This window comes from Athene noctua, chromosome 21 (genome assembly GCF_965140245.1).
Source record: "Athene noctua chromosome 21, bAthNoc1.hap1.1, whole genome shotgun sequence".
NCBI classification, from domain to species: Eukaryota; Metazoa; Chordata; class Aves; order Strigiformes; family Strigidae; genus Athene; species Athene noctua.
In genome coordinates this window covers 3,162,484-3,176,089 of record NC_134057.1, presented here as the reverse complement: position 1 = coordinate 3,176,089, position 13,606 = coordinate 3,162,484, and the positions used below count along the sequence as shown (strand labels likewise).

The following is a 13,606-nucleotide window of genomic DNA, read 5'->3' as shown; positions in this document are numbered from 1 at the left end:
GAAATAATTTCTGTTTGTTTTTCTCAGATATATCTTACCTAAAAGAAATTTAATTTTAGTAAATTTAATAGTGTTTCTTTACAGAAAATCAAATGGATTGACAGATTATCTAGATTGTTGCAATTTTTTAAAAGGTCATAAACTATAGCACTTGAAGACGTACCATTCTATTAGTCGAGAAAGCTTTCATCAACATTGCTCAAATATATTATGTTCAACTTATGAAACTAAAAGACTACATTTACCAATTTTTAGAAGTTGCTCAGTGATTTTGACTGAGTGCCATTTAGTATAAGATTGCATGTGCTGTGTTTTAAGAACAGAATTTCCTGTAAGTACTTCCAGTAGTTCCTGGTTAAGGGAAGCTGTCGTAATGGCCTTTTGAAGGGTGGTTTTTTCTGTTATGTTTAACCTAGTCACATCTAAGAGAGCCAAGAAAATAAAAGTCCACAGAGACTGTACAGTTGCTTACAACGTCTCAATGAAGAGAGTGATTCTTATTTAATCCAGATCATTGCATCCATCCTTATGGTCACTAAGAGCCAGAATAAATGGTATTTCTCCTGTCTGGAGTTCTCTTTTTCTAGTGACTTGCTGTTGTAGCACTTAGATAAATATAACTGAAGCTTAAAAAACAGAGTAACAGAATGAGTTTTTATGGTCTCTCACTCTTAAGCTGACAAACGTTTATCATGGACAGGACCCACAGAGGTAATATAGCATAGCCTGAGATAAAGTACCCTATGTTCATACTGCACAGTGGTAGTACTTCTGTTTCCTATAGAAGCAGACAAAACCAAGCTAATAAATGCTGTCTTAGGTTTAACAACTGGATAGTTGTTTTTTCCTTCATTAATAAAGTAGTGAACACCCATGTTCCCTTTATCATGTCCATTATGTAGTAGTGGTGAAATGTTTCAGTTGTGTTCTTCGAAGCCTGCAACTCCAAAGAAATGGTTTTATATCTTCCTTGTTTGGAATACTGCGGAAGTTCTGAAATTATTATATGTTAATGGGCAGTTACTGTACTTCAAAATGTGGACATGAAAGCTGCTAGCTACATATTTAATTGATACTGCTGTTTTAGCAGCAACTTTTAAGTTAAATTTATAACTAATTACATTTTTTTAAACATCCTAGAAAAGAAAAGCAACTTTTAAAGGTACTTTATTTAATTCATAAAACAAATATTTGCTTTGAAATAAAAAAAAGGTCTTGTTTACAGCATAAGGAGTCCACATTCGAGATGTCTTTATCTATTATTCTTTGAAATATTTACCAAAAAAAGCTTTCTCAGATAAATAAAACGCTATGGGGATTTCACTGACAAATGCTGCACTCCAGCCTGTTTCATGTTTGATATTCACTGAGGAATGGGTAGCCTTCAGAAGAATTGCTGTTGTAATGCAAGAAAAAATTTGGGTAGTTTTAACAAATTGAAAATAAAGAACAGAGTGATACAATAAAAAGGAAAACAACACCCAGAGATTGTCAAATATTCTGATTTGGTATCCAGAGTCTCAAATAGAAAAGGGAACACAAGAAAGAGCCGGCTGCTGATTAGCAGTGTATGTAGTAAAAATTACAGTGATTTGGGATTTAACTAAATTTGATTCCAGTTTTCCCTTGTTACTTTATTGAATTCCCAGGCTTGATTATAACTTAATATTACAAGTATTTTTTTCTGCAAGTTTCAATACCTAGTTCAAATATTTTACAGTGTGTATGTGTTGATGTGTTACTCTGTGCTTCATTTTATTTTAAAATGCAAAAAATTACTAACCAGTATTTTCCAATTGAAAACTAGTGAAAAAACCCCAAACATTTTGGAACCAGCACTATGACTGTAATATTAAAGGACTAAATGGAAACTACACAAATATGAACTGTTAATATGCAATATGGCATATAATGTGAGAAATGAAAGAGTAACTGCAGAGAAGTAATGATATTACAAGAAGCATATATAAATAACGTGGCCAGCAGGGACAGGGAAGGGATCTGAGCCCTGGGCTCGGCACTGGTGAGGCCGCCCCTCGAGGAGTGGGTTCAGTTTTGGGCCCCTCACCCCAAAAAGGCCATTGAATGACTCGAGCGTGGCCAGAGAAGGGCAACGGAGCTGGGGCAGGGTCTGGAGCACAGGTCTGCTGGGGAGCGGCTGGGGGAACTGGGGGGGTTCAGTCTGGAGAAGAGGAGGCTGAGGGGAGACCTCCTGGCCCTCTGCAACTCCCTGCCAGGAGGGGGCAGAGAGGGGGGATGAGTCTCTGGAGCCAAGGCCCCAGCGCCAGGCCCCGAGGGAATGGCCTCAAGCTGCCCAGGGCAGGGTCAGGCTGGCTCTGAGGAAGGATTTCTGTGCAGAAGGGGCTGTTGGGCGTTGGAATGGGCTGCCCAGGGCAGGGGGGAGTCCCCGGCATCCCTGGAGGGGTTGAAGAGTCGGGCTGAGCCAGCGCTGAGGGATCTGGTGGAGTTGGGAACTGCCAATGTTAGGTTAACAGTTGGACTGGATGATCTACAAGGTCTTTTTCAACCTAGATGATTCTGTGATATAACTTGAGACATGTGAAATCTAGGTAACTTCTTTGTGCACTTAAGGATTCTCTGGGTAGAAAGGCATTCCTGCTACATAACTTTGTTTATGTTAAATTGTGGGTCTGCATTGTCTGTAGAGCCTGTATAATGTACAGGAGGAGGTGCTTCCAGAAGATCATTTCAAAAAAGCAATTAGGAACCTAACGAAAACTTGCTCTGGATCTCTGCATAACCTCTTGGAGAGGTCTGGCTCTCCCCACTGTACAGGGAGACTGGATAGATCTGGGACGTGACTTCCTTCCACTCTGCTTTCCTGGGTGGCACTGGGTGTAGTCGTGTACTGAGATTGCTCCCATGACTTGACATGAGGTGAAGCTTCACCCTCGCAAGCAAAGCTTTTCCAGTGGGGACAGTCAACAAAACTGGCTATCATAAAGGGGGAAAATCAGCATATTTGTCCCTGCTAGTGTAGTGTTTGTTTAAGTGCTGTAACGTGTCTCTCCACGATCACACTCAGGCTTCCTGAGATCTAGCTACTGCTTATCTGCGCTTGTGTGTAACGTCACTCCTAAATGTTTCCGTATTTGAGTACAACAGCATTGCCTACTGACTGGAGTGCTGCTGGTGGTGAACTCTTTTAACACAGATACAAAGAATAACGTAATTATATGAGTACACTCAAAGAAACTTTTTATTGTATGCAAAATTGACCTTCCTATAAATCTGCTTAATTAGCTCTGTACTACCGTTTGCCTGTCTTTCCCTGATGGCCATGGTATGTGGTCATGGAGATAAATGGGGACTTACCACACGCTGGTAATGCATACGGGGTGATTGCGGAGAATGGCTGTAGATGGATCTGTAGCACTCCTAATCCAGGGGTTTAGCAAAGTGTCTCAATCCTCCTGAGGGGTTGGCTCCATAATCTCTCAATAAAGTGAGTTTTCTTTCATTAGTGGAAGTAGTTTTCTAGACAGGACTGAAGGACTTTACCGTTTTCAGTGAGAATACTGCAAGTGCTGCACTATGGCCTGTATCATGGCATAAGGTTGCAGTTCGTTCCATTATTTCCAGCTGTATAACAGATTTTCATGCAACTTTATTGCTTACATTGAATGTTTTATAATTATAAAGTGAGTTGAGGCAGTTTTCCCAACACTTTCAGTGTTTTGTCAAACTCATATAGCCCCCTCCACTCATAGAATAAACCTCAGAATTCTGTGCAGAATTCTTAGAAATATTTTCCAGGTTCTCACAGAAGGATGGACACTTTTTTTACATCTTTCAATTTAATCAGTTTTTTAAAACTAGTTTTATTAACTTGTTTTTCATTTGCAGTCCCAAATAACAAAGAGAATGGGGTTTACTAAAGTACAGGAGCTAATTTCTTTTTGCTTCTTTAGCTATGAGGAATGAAAGAAATAAAAATTTGAACAGAAAAAAAAGAACAGTGGAATGTAGCAGCATGACAGCGATGCTAATTACAGATGGAGTAGAGAAAGGGATCATGTCAAATTAGTCTCAATTGCATGAATTTGAATTTTTCATTTATGCTGAATAACGCACGAGTGGAAGAAGCATCCTGAAAGGATATTTCTTTCATTCTGCCACTTGGAAACAAAGCTGAAGCTCTTCAGAAGCGCTTGGGTCAGGACTTATCTCTCTGAGATACCATGTTATTGCTAGACTTTTTAATGTATGATTAGCAGAATGGAGTGTTACAGAGAACTGTCTTCCACCATCTTTTTTCCCTCTGTGCTTTCATGCAGTGATATATGCATACATGGACAATGTGCATGTGCAACACAAAGGTCCTGCTAGACTTTCTAGTAAAATACAGTCATGATATATTGTGAATGAAAGTTTTGAATACTGTAATTGTATGGAATATAGAAATAAGTCTGTGCCATACATTACCGTGTAAGACTCAGCTATCCATAGCTGTATAAAATTAAAACGATAGTATGTTATTGTTATTATTATTATTGTTGTTATAATATAATAATTATTATTATGTTATTGTTATTATTACTGAGGTAATATTACAGATTTAATTCTGTAATTATTAAGATAGCAGCAACATAGCATTAGATGTCTTAAGGATCTGTAATTTTAAGCTTGTTTGTTGGTGGGGTTTTTTTATATTCTGTCTATATATAATTTATGAGGGACATAGATTATTCTGATACTCTGGAGATCCTATGATCAATGCAGGTAAAGCTGGTTGGAGCCTCAGGAGGTCAGGTAGCTCAGCCCTCTGCTCCAGCAGGAGCAATTATACCTAAACCATGCCTGACAGTTAATTAGCTAGCCTGTTCTTAAAACCCTCTTGTGATTGAGATTCCACTCTCCCTTGGCAATTGATTTCAGTGCTGAACTATCTTGACAGCTAGAAAGATTTCAGTGATGTCTAAACTAAATTTCCCTAGCTGCAGTTTAACCCTTCTTGTCCTATCCTGTGAATAATAGTTTTGTCCCTTTCCCTTGACAGCATGGAGGGTTCACATAATTCATTTTATTAGGAAGCATTTATTTCCAGAGGGGGTTGTTGGCGTTGCAATGGGCTGCCCAGGGCAGGGGGGGAGTCCCCGGGATCCCTGGAGGGGTTGAAGAGTCGGGCTGACCCAGCACTGAGGGATCTGGGGGAGTTGGGAACGGTCAAGGTGAGGTTCATGGTTGGACTGGAGGAGCTTCAAGGGATTTTCCAACCGAGATGATTCTGTGATTTTAATAAAACATCCCAGATTCTTTGGTCTTTTCTTCTGGCTCAGGTTTCCAAACTCGCTGATTTTTCTTGTCCCTTTTGGTGCTCTCTGAATGACCTGGCCTGCTGTGAAGCCTTAGAGAAGCCACAGCAGTCCTCAGCTTGGTGCTGTGCATGGGATGGGGAAGTGCCAGGGGCTTGTGGGAGCCCCCAGTGAGGCCTGGGGCTGGGGCAGGGGTGGGACCTGCTGGGTGCTCAGCTCTCAAGGCAGAGCCAGTCTGCTGGGATGGCAGGGCGAGCTGTGATGCACATGGCAGTCCTGTGCCAAGCTGTGACAGTGGCACAGCCTCTGCTGCCTCCTCAACTTCTGCACCGTGTTTACCTTTGCAAAGCTGAAATGCCCACTCATCGACTTCCTTAGAGCACTTTGAGATCTCTAGACCAAAGGTACTTTGAGAGGTGTAATTTTTCTCTTACAAAAGCAAGGGTCTGTAATTTACATCACTTAATGTGACAAGTACAAATCAATCCACATACGGTATATTTTTAAAATGTTCCACGTTTATTTTTTTTTACTTAGTTGGGCATATTTTAAAAGCATTTATTAGGACAAAATATTGGCAGTTAGAAAATGCCTTGAGACTTAAGGACTGTTTTTTCACTGTTTACAGATCTGAAGTTTTCTAATGGCCTGCTGCAAGCCCACTGAGGTCGGTGGCAATGAGTTTGAGATGCTTTTGAGCCCCATCTATTACTACTTCAGTAAATCGGCTTTGGTCCATTGGCTTCATTTGGAATTGAACAATCCTTGCACACAGCAGGAACAGAAGCAAATAAGTAGTCCTGGCAATCCTTTTCTGACGTTTTTAGCTATTTCTTAAGATTAAAAAGTAGATTAAAACCATCTCAAAGACCAAAGGGAGGACTATCTTCATTGCAGGATTTATTTACAATATATATTTTTCCAACTTCGCTAATTATTATGCTAAAAGAAGTTCAGACTGTGACCGTTAGAGCCCTAACGTTCTAACGGTTCCTAGACCGTTAAATTTCTGATTAGTTGCTTTCAAAGGCTTGCTGTAAACAGTCACAAGCTGCTCGTCTCAGCAAGCAGGCCACAGGAAGGCAGAATTTTGATGAAAGATGTGGGTCACTACCGGCTGTGGTGTTTGCATTTCAAGAGTGATGCAGTTTTTCAAACAGGTCAGTCAGCATCTGAAGTGTCAGTGTCCACTGGAGTTCCTCTCAACATCACCAAAGCTTGTGCCAGCAGTTGCATACTTTGTTGTATATATACTCTTCTTGGGGAAATGAATAAAGAGTAGGCAGGGAAGTGGAGAGGGAAGGGAAAATAAGAACAAAAAAGCCTATTCCTCAGTCAAATAATAGGGTTAAGCTTTCTCTCACAATCCATGTAATTTAAATATTACAAAAAACAAGTTTTATATTTTGCATTTTAAATAGGTCACAGATTATCCTGCTTTATTCATGCATCTGACACATAATAGTAACAAATATATGAATAATCCCTATTTTAACCTCTGGGCTTCCCAGTCTACCCTTGCATATGTACATTTTTCAACACCTCAGCGTAATTAAGCATCCCAACTGCATAATCCGTTGTGCTGGTAAGTGTGAGAGGACATATGGTACTTTTCTCCAGGAACTGAGCTCTCCATTGCTTTTATTGTTCTATGTCACAATCTTAATGCTTTTTTAATGGAGTTTTCAGAGGGTGAACACTGTCAACCCATTGTCTGCTGTGCTCAGCATAGAGGAATGAGAAGTATATGCTTTATGGAAGCAGGGTAGAAAATTAAAGAAGGATATCATTAAAGTATGGGAGGAAGTTTGTTGATGAAATGATGGTGCTTTCTGTTCTTGGGCATGACTTCTGTCAGTTTAGCAGTGATTTAGACTGAAATTACTATTCGTTATGTTCATACCAGTCAAGTGGCCTGCAGTAAGGTCTTGGAACAAAGTAATTCCAGAGAAAACAGTGAAGTAATTTATAAATAACTGAAATCACTGCATAACTCATGAATCATTTGGAAGATCCCTCTCATTTCACTGCGTATTTTTTCACTTTGTTTTCATTGATAGGAAATCTAGATAGACTAGATAGGATAGACTTCTACGGACTCATGATCTAGAATATTTCACAGGAAGGCCTTACAGAACAAATCTGTTTTTAAATGAAATAATACATCTGGTTTATTTAGTTCCCTGTCCAGCAAATCACTTAAGCCCTTGACTTCTGTTTCACAAGTCACATATTTAAAGTTCCGCTTAAACTGCTGTGTGTTGCTGGAGTGCTGCCATATTTGGGTGAATAGATCTTTAATATATGATCAGTTCCTTTGGTTTGCTTTTTTCCTTGATTTTCTTTCTTTTGTCTCTTATCCAACAAGTCTTCCCATTTTAGATTTTTGGTTTCCTGAGAGTAATACCTTGGTGCCTATGTTTGTAACAGAGTCTAACAAAACTAAAAACATTTTACATTGCTCATATATTAGATACAGGCATGTGGAAGATGAATTTACAGCAGCAGGCAAGGGTTAGAATTTGAGGGCACAGCTGCCTGACAAAAAACAAAAAGTGTTTACATTTGGTACAAAGTGAGCACAAGGTAAGAGCAGAACAGATTGCTTTTAATGGCTCTGTGTGATATTTCTAGATTATACTTTAGGAAAATATACTGCGCAAGCTACCCTTCGTAGTTGAAAATCGCGGGTTAATTAATCCAGCCCAATGAACATATGTATAGACATACCCATAATTCTAATACAAACCTTGACTGGTGAATATAGGAAAACACCAGGGCTGTTGAGTGGGCTTGGTAAGTCTGACACATAGTTCACTTGTTTGGGCATTGTTTGTAAACTAGCGATTACTTCATTCTGAATCAAAACCTGACCATCTCTCAGGTGGCATCAGCTTCCTTGTGAATGATTGTTGGAATGAGGCAGAGATAAAGAACACATTAGTTAGAATTGGGATTTGAAAATGAAACCATCTGAAAAAGTTACACAGGCCTTCAATTACAGACCGTGCATAGTTAACATCTATCAGTTACATAGACAAAACAGGTTTAAGCAATACCAGAGTCATTTTATCTGTACTGCATACCAGCTCTTAAATATGAATTTAGGCATTATCTACCCAAGATCTATATTTAAGGATATTGCTTTTTTTACTGATGAAGAAATGGAAATTCGCTGGCTAGGCACTTCCCCTCTCCCCCCAAAAGGAATGCTGATAGAGGGGAGAAAATAAGTGAAGCAGCGCTGCTGAGGAATGATAACAAAATATTCTGCATTTTCGCTGCAGATAGGATAGGAAGTGTTGGGTTGGAATTGCAACAGAAGAGCTTGGCATTAGGGGAACTGTAATGATAATGGGGATAGTGACCCACAGGGGTGGGTTGGTTAGAGAAGGTAGAGGGTACGCCTTCAGGCAGGGACCTAAACAAGGTGACATCTTAAGATCACCCTTCTAACCTTTAGTGGCAATTCTGTGACTGAATTCTTTAGGTTGTAACTGCTGTAGGACCTACACAGAGAACATGCAAGTATGCACACCTGTGTATGAATGTAAACATAGGTGGAAGAGACTTGAGGTTTAGAAATGAAATTGCATTTGTTTCATTATGTTAATTTCATGGACACAGCAGTTTTATGTTTCTGTTGTTTTGTGGGTTTTGTTATTGTAAATAGAAGAGTTTACACTTCTCCCCCAGAAGACCCCACTCAAGAATGAAAAGCTTTTACCATAACTTAAATACCACTTGAATCTTTAGAAATGCTAATGCATGAATGCTTGGTGACTATTGCATATGTCCATGACTGAATTCATGTCATGAATTGCTTGTTTAGCAATCATTAGACCAGTATTATTTCTTTCCCCTTACATCCTCTCGGAATAAATACATTGCAGACTGTAAGTGCAGATTCTGAAAAAAGGCACAGCGGTGTGGAAGGCCCTGCAAAATTTTTTCAGAGACATCCTGGAGTCATGTGTTGGTGTATACACGTTTGTGTTTCCTCGCCCATCAGTCTCGGTTTCTGTATATTTGAAGAAGTATGTAGGCATGACTTTCTTACAACCTTGTTTCTGCTTTTCTGCAGGGAAAAGGAAAATATGGAACTTATTTCAGCAAGAAGAAATCTCCGTGTGAGATACCTTTGTTGATGCCTCCTACATCTCTGAAAAGGCTATGGGACCAATTCCTAACCTAGACAAGTCTCCAGTTTTTCTGTAATTGCTTGTTCAGTCTCACCTAACCTAATTATTATCTAACAATTGGTCTTGGCAAGTGCTCTGGCCTCACTCAATAATCAATAGAAAAGAATAGTCACCTCCAGAGGATGGCTGATATTATAGTAAGGTAATTATCTAAAATTGGTGGTCTGAATCACTTCTGGTGGTATTTATGTCTTTCCGTCAGGTAGAGAAGAGTCTGGATGACTGGCTTAAACTGGGTGATTAAAGAGATGAATCCTGTTCTCAGATAGTGTTAGAAGAGGTCTGCTTCTTACAGTGTCTTAATTTCTCAGCATTGCGGAAAATCACCTTTCCTGTAGCTCACCAATAGGTTACAATGACCTCTTGTATAAGGCTCTTTCAGATGCAGTCCTCCACTCCCAGCTCTGGGTGCTGACGGTTTCTGCTCAGTCCTTCCAGCTCACTGAGGGCATCCACCTGAGCCCTGCAAGCTGTGTCATTGCAGCTGCTCCCCAGATGTGCAGGGGTGATGAAAAAGGAGGATGAGGTATTCCACCTCCAATCCTGAGATACTGAGGTAGAGGGAGAACATAAGCAACACCACAAAGCTCCACAATTGCATGTGCTTTCCCTTTTAGTGCCAAATGCTGGAATAGTTGTTTCTTTTGCATGGCAACAAGTTATGGCGTAACTTCCCATCTTCACTCAGCTACTCCTCTGCTGCTTCTGGTGATCTGATTTGCTTTTCTCTCCTTCCTTCTGAAGTCACTATCTTCTCATGGGTTGTGTTTACAAGCTACTAGTGCAGCTTTTGGATCAAAGTGACCCCCTTCTGTAATACTGGAGGTGAATTTATGCCACTTAACTGTAGCCAGTTAAAAGTTAGGAGCTTGTTTTAAACCAGTGCTCTGCATCCCCTGATAATCGGTAGAAGAGATATCACCAGAGGACATTCAACTTGTCTAAGTCACGGTGTGACTTGCTGGGCACATCAGCCTACCATGTACAGAGCAAACCTGTGGTTTGGCTGAACGCCTCTTACGTGGCTGTGGAGGTGAGAGTGTTGTGCCCTACAGGCTGATCCTTCACAATGGAACGGACCATACGGGACCCTTTGTCAGCCCTCTGGTAAGGACATGCCAAGTGCAGACAGAGGGATTTTACCCTTCCTGTCCTAATCACAGAGACACCACAAGTATCTGTGAGGAAGCAGCTGAAAGTTGGAGCAGCCACTGATGTTCAGTAACTTACAGCCTGAAAGGTACAGGGAGCTAGTAAGAAAGAGGTATGAAAAGGACTTTTGTTCCCTGTATCTTGCTCAGATTTGCTATTCTCCTTCTCATTGATGCAGTTCCTGAAAGATCTGTGAAAGAACCTTCATGTTTTGCTGTTCATGAGAGTTACATTGGAAGGGTATTTTTCTGCCCACGGTAGGTTACCCAGTAGAGCATCATTAATTGTTTTCAGTGACCTACTGTAAATGTAGTGACCCAAAGCAGTACTGCCAAAGGTAAACATCAATTGTGCTTCTGCTAGATGATGTTTCAAAGGTGTGTTCAGATAATTTGTTTTCAACTCATATGAGGGACAGAATATTCTCAGTTGATTTTTTTCCTCTGGGTTTTCTTACAGAATTTAAAAACTGGGCATGCACATAAAAGTCAGCTAAAAGAAGTTACACAGTCCCTGTGACAGATTTTTATCATCAAATTTTGCAATGTACCACAGCAATCAGTTCTTACTGGTGTGTCTTGACGTTTCTGAATTTACCTGGACTGAAATAATAAAATCAGATTTCTAAATGCATTTTGTTTCCATGTGCATTACATTATAAATCAGTTTCATTTCGTTCTTGATGTTATCTTGCTGCAAAACACAGAGAAAACACTCAATAAATGAAATTGTATCTGTCTGATTCCAAAAATCTGAGTAATATTAAAGGTCTTCTGCTGGAATATATCTATTTCTGCTAGAAAGGTTTTTCAAACCTTCTTCCCCCAATAAATTCTGACTGTTATTTTAGCATAGATAATACTCTTAAAATATGATTGCAAGAAAATCCGTAAGACTGGTATGACAAACCCTGTGTACTTCAAGAAATTATTTTTTTCAGCAAAAACAAATATACAGTGTAGTGTATGTCATCCAAATGGCAAGAGGAAGGAATTGTGTTTCATGAAGTAAAAATCTACCATCAGCAAGCTCATATATTTCTTAGTGTCGTCATTGGGCTTTGTAAATTTGGACCTTGGGGATCATAAAACCCCAATCTGTGTACAGTGAATTTCCTACTGAGCAGCACAGCATTCAAATTGTGAATATTTTCACCAGTATGTGTAATAATATATCAATTTGTAATGTTTAAGTGACTTGGTGAGAAATAAGAGGAGGATGATTAGCTACTAAACTTGTCAGAAATATATTCCAAGTCAATACCAAGAGAGGTGAAAAAAAAAAGATTGAATTTGGTGTTTTTCCAGAGCAACTGCGCAGTGAGGTCTACCAGATTTACAACTTTCTTTTCTAATATGGAAGCAAAACTGTTAATCTTACCAAGGTAAGTTATTAAGTAACTTGCAGATAGAAGTATTTTTTGAGCAGCTAGCACTTCGAGTGCATGTTCAGTGGCATACTTCACTGTTCTGTTTCTTTTTCAGGAAATTTTTCTTTGAAAGTCTTATTGATATTTATTTCATATGTCTCATCATGTATATATGCGTATATTAAGACTGCAGTAAGTTGAGAGTTCTTCCATAATAAAAACTAAAATTGCCTTCTACTGATGCATTCTTCAGTGTATTGATTGTTTGAACCTGATACTGGTTTATTCAAGGGGAAAAAAAGTATTTCTGTAAGTTCTGAAAAGTTGTTAAAAATCCTGCTTTTACAGTCTTAATTTTCTTACACAATTTTGTCTCTGTTTAGGAAGAAAAAATTTAGTGTCGTATAATTTTCTCAGATGTCATCTAACTAACTCCCCTTGAGAAGTGATGTTATTGTTTGGGGAGGTTAAATATAAAAGAAACAAGCAAAAGGGCATAATACTCATTTGCATATTTCACGTTTCAACAGAAATGACATTTCTGTTGAGAATAAACTCATTTCAGCTGGAATTGAATGTGTGTGTTTTGTTTTTCACTTATGAACTCTCATAGCAAAATTAGGCTGTGCCAAGGAAGAGTAATTTAGCCATGTAACCATCCTATTTGGAGATCATAAAGGCAAAAGGAGTTCTTGTTATAGTCCTGTTAAATCTTCTATACAACTAGACTGTAGAACTCATGCAGAACGATAATTAATGGATAGGCAAAATTCATTACTCGCTGGGTATGTTTTCTGAGAAATTCTCTGGTCAGAGGAGGTAAACTGTGCCTGGCTTCCTGTTGATCAATATTCTGCATCTTTTGGCAGTCAGTGTCAATCATGGAATATGAGGATCACCTAATTTATAAAATTCTAAATACACAATTATTGAGTTGAAATCTAAAATTTTGAGGAGCATTGACAGGAGAATTAGCTGTAAAAATATGTGACTGTCAAGTGGAAAATAAGAGTAACATGAGATAATATTGAAGTAATTTTGCTTGGACTTTACTGATAAAGCATATGGAAACCTTAAAGTAATACTCTTCACAAAAACTCCTATTACATCTCTTACACAGTTGGGCCACGGATATTTGGTTGTGGTTATTGTCTCCGAGTAGTGTAGCTTCTGTTTAGCTAATGTTCTGGGTAGTATATTCGGATTGTTAGGGTCTTTCTAAAAAGTGTTATTTTCAAAAGTGGCCATTTTTCCTCCCCGCACTTTACTTCCCAGACTCCTGGGACTGAAAGCCTCCTGCAAAGTTCATTTTGATTTCAGTAGGTTTGGTATTAAAACCCCCTGCATTTTGTATTCGGGGTTAAGATTCAAATACACAGAGCAAGTAAACCACCAGCACTAGTAACACATGTTATGAAGCTATAAAGAAAATGCAGACTTCAAATGCATTGACATTTGCGTAGTAGATATGGAAAGACTCTGTCATGTCTATGATTAATTCTAGCAAAATTACCCATTGTGCCAATTCTTGCCAATATAATAACTATTTTCTCTCAAGATAGGTTTTCTTATCAGCTATTTTGCGGGTTTGAGGAACTGGGAAAGTC

At 39.1% G+C, this 13,606-nt stretch overlaps 1 long non-coding RNA gene across 2 annotated transcripts in view; it reads left to right on the top strand.

Moving 5' to 3' along the window:
• LOC141968984 (uncharacterized) overlaps positions 1-11,921 on the top strand; it is a 51,913-nt gene extending 39,992 nt beyond the window's left edge. For both annotated transcript variants that reach the window (XR_012634963.1, XR_012634964.1), the window contains one exon: positions 9,361-11,921. This is a non-coding gene — a long non-coding RNA (uncharacterized LOC141968984). The remainder of the gene's footprint in view (positions 1-9,360) is intronic.
• Positions 11,922-13,606: the final 1,685 nt, after the last annotated feature.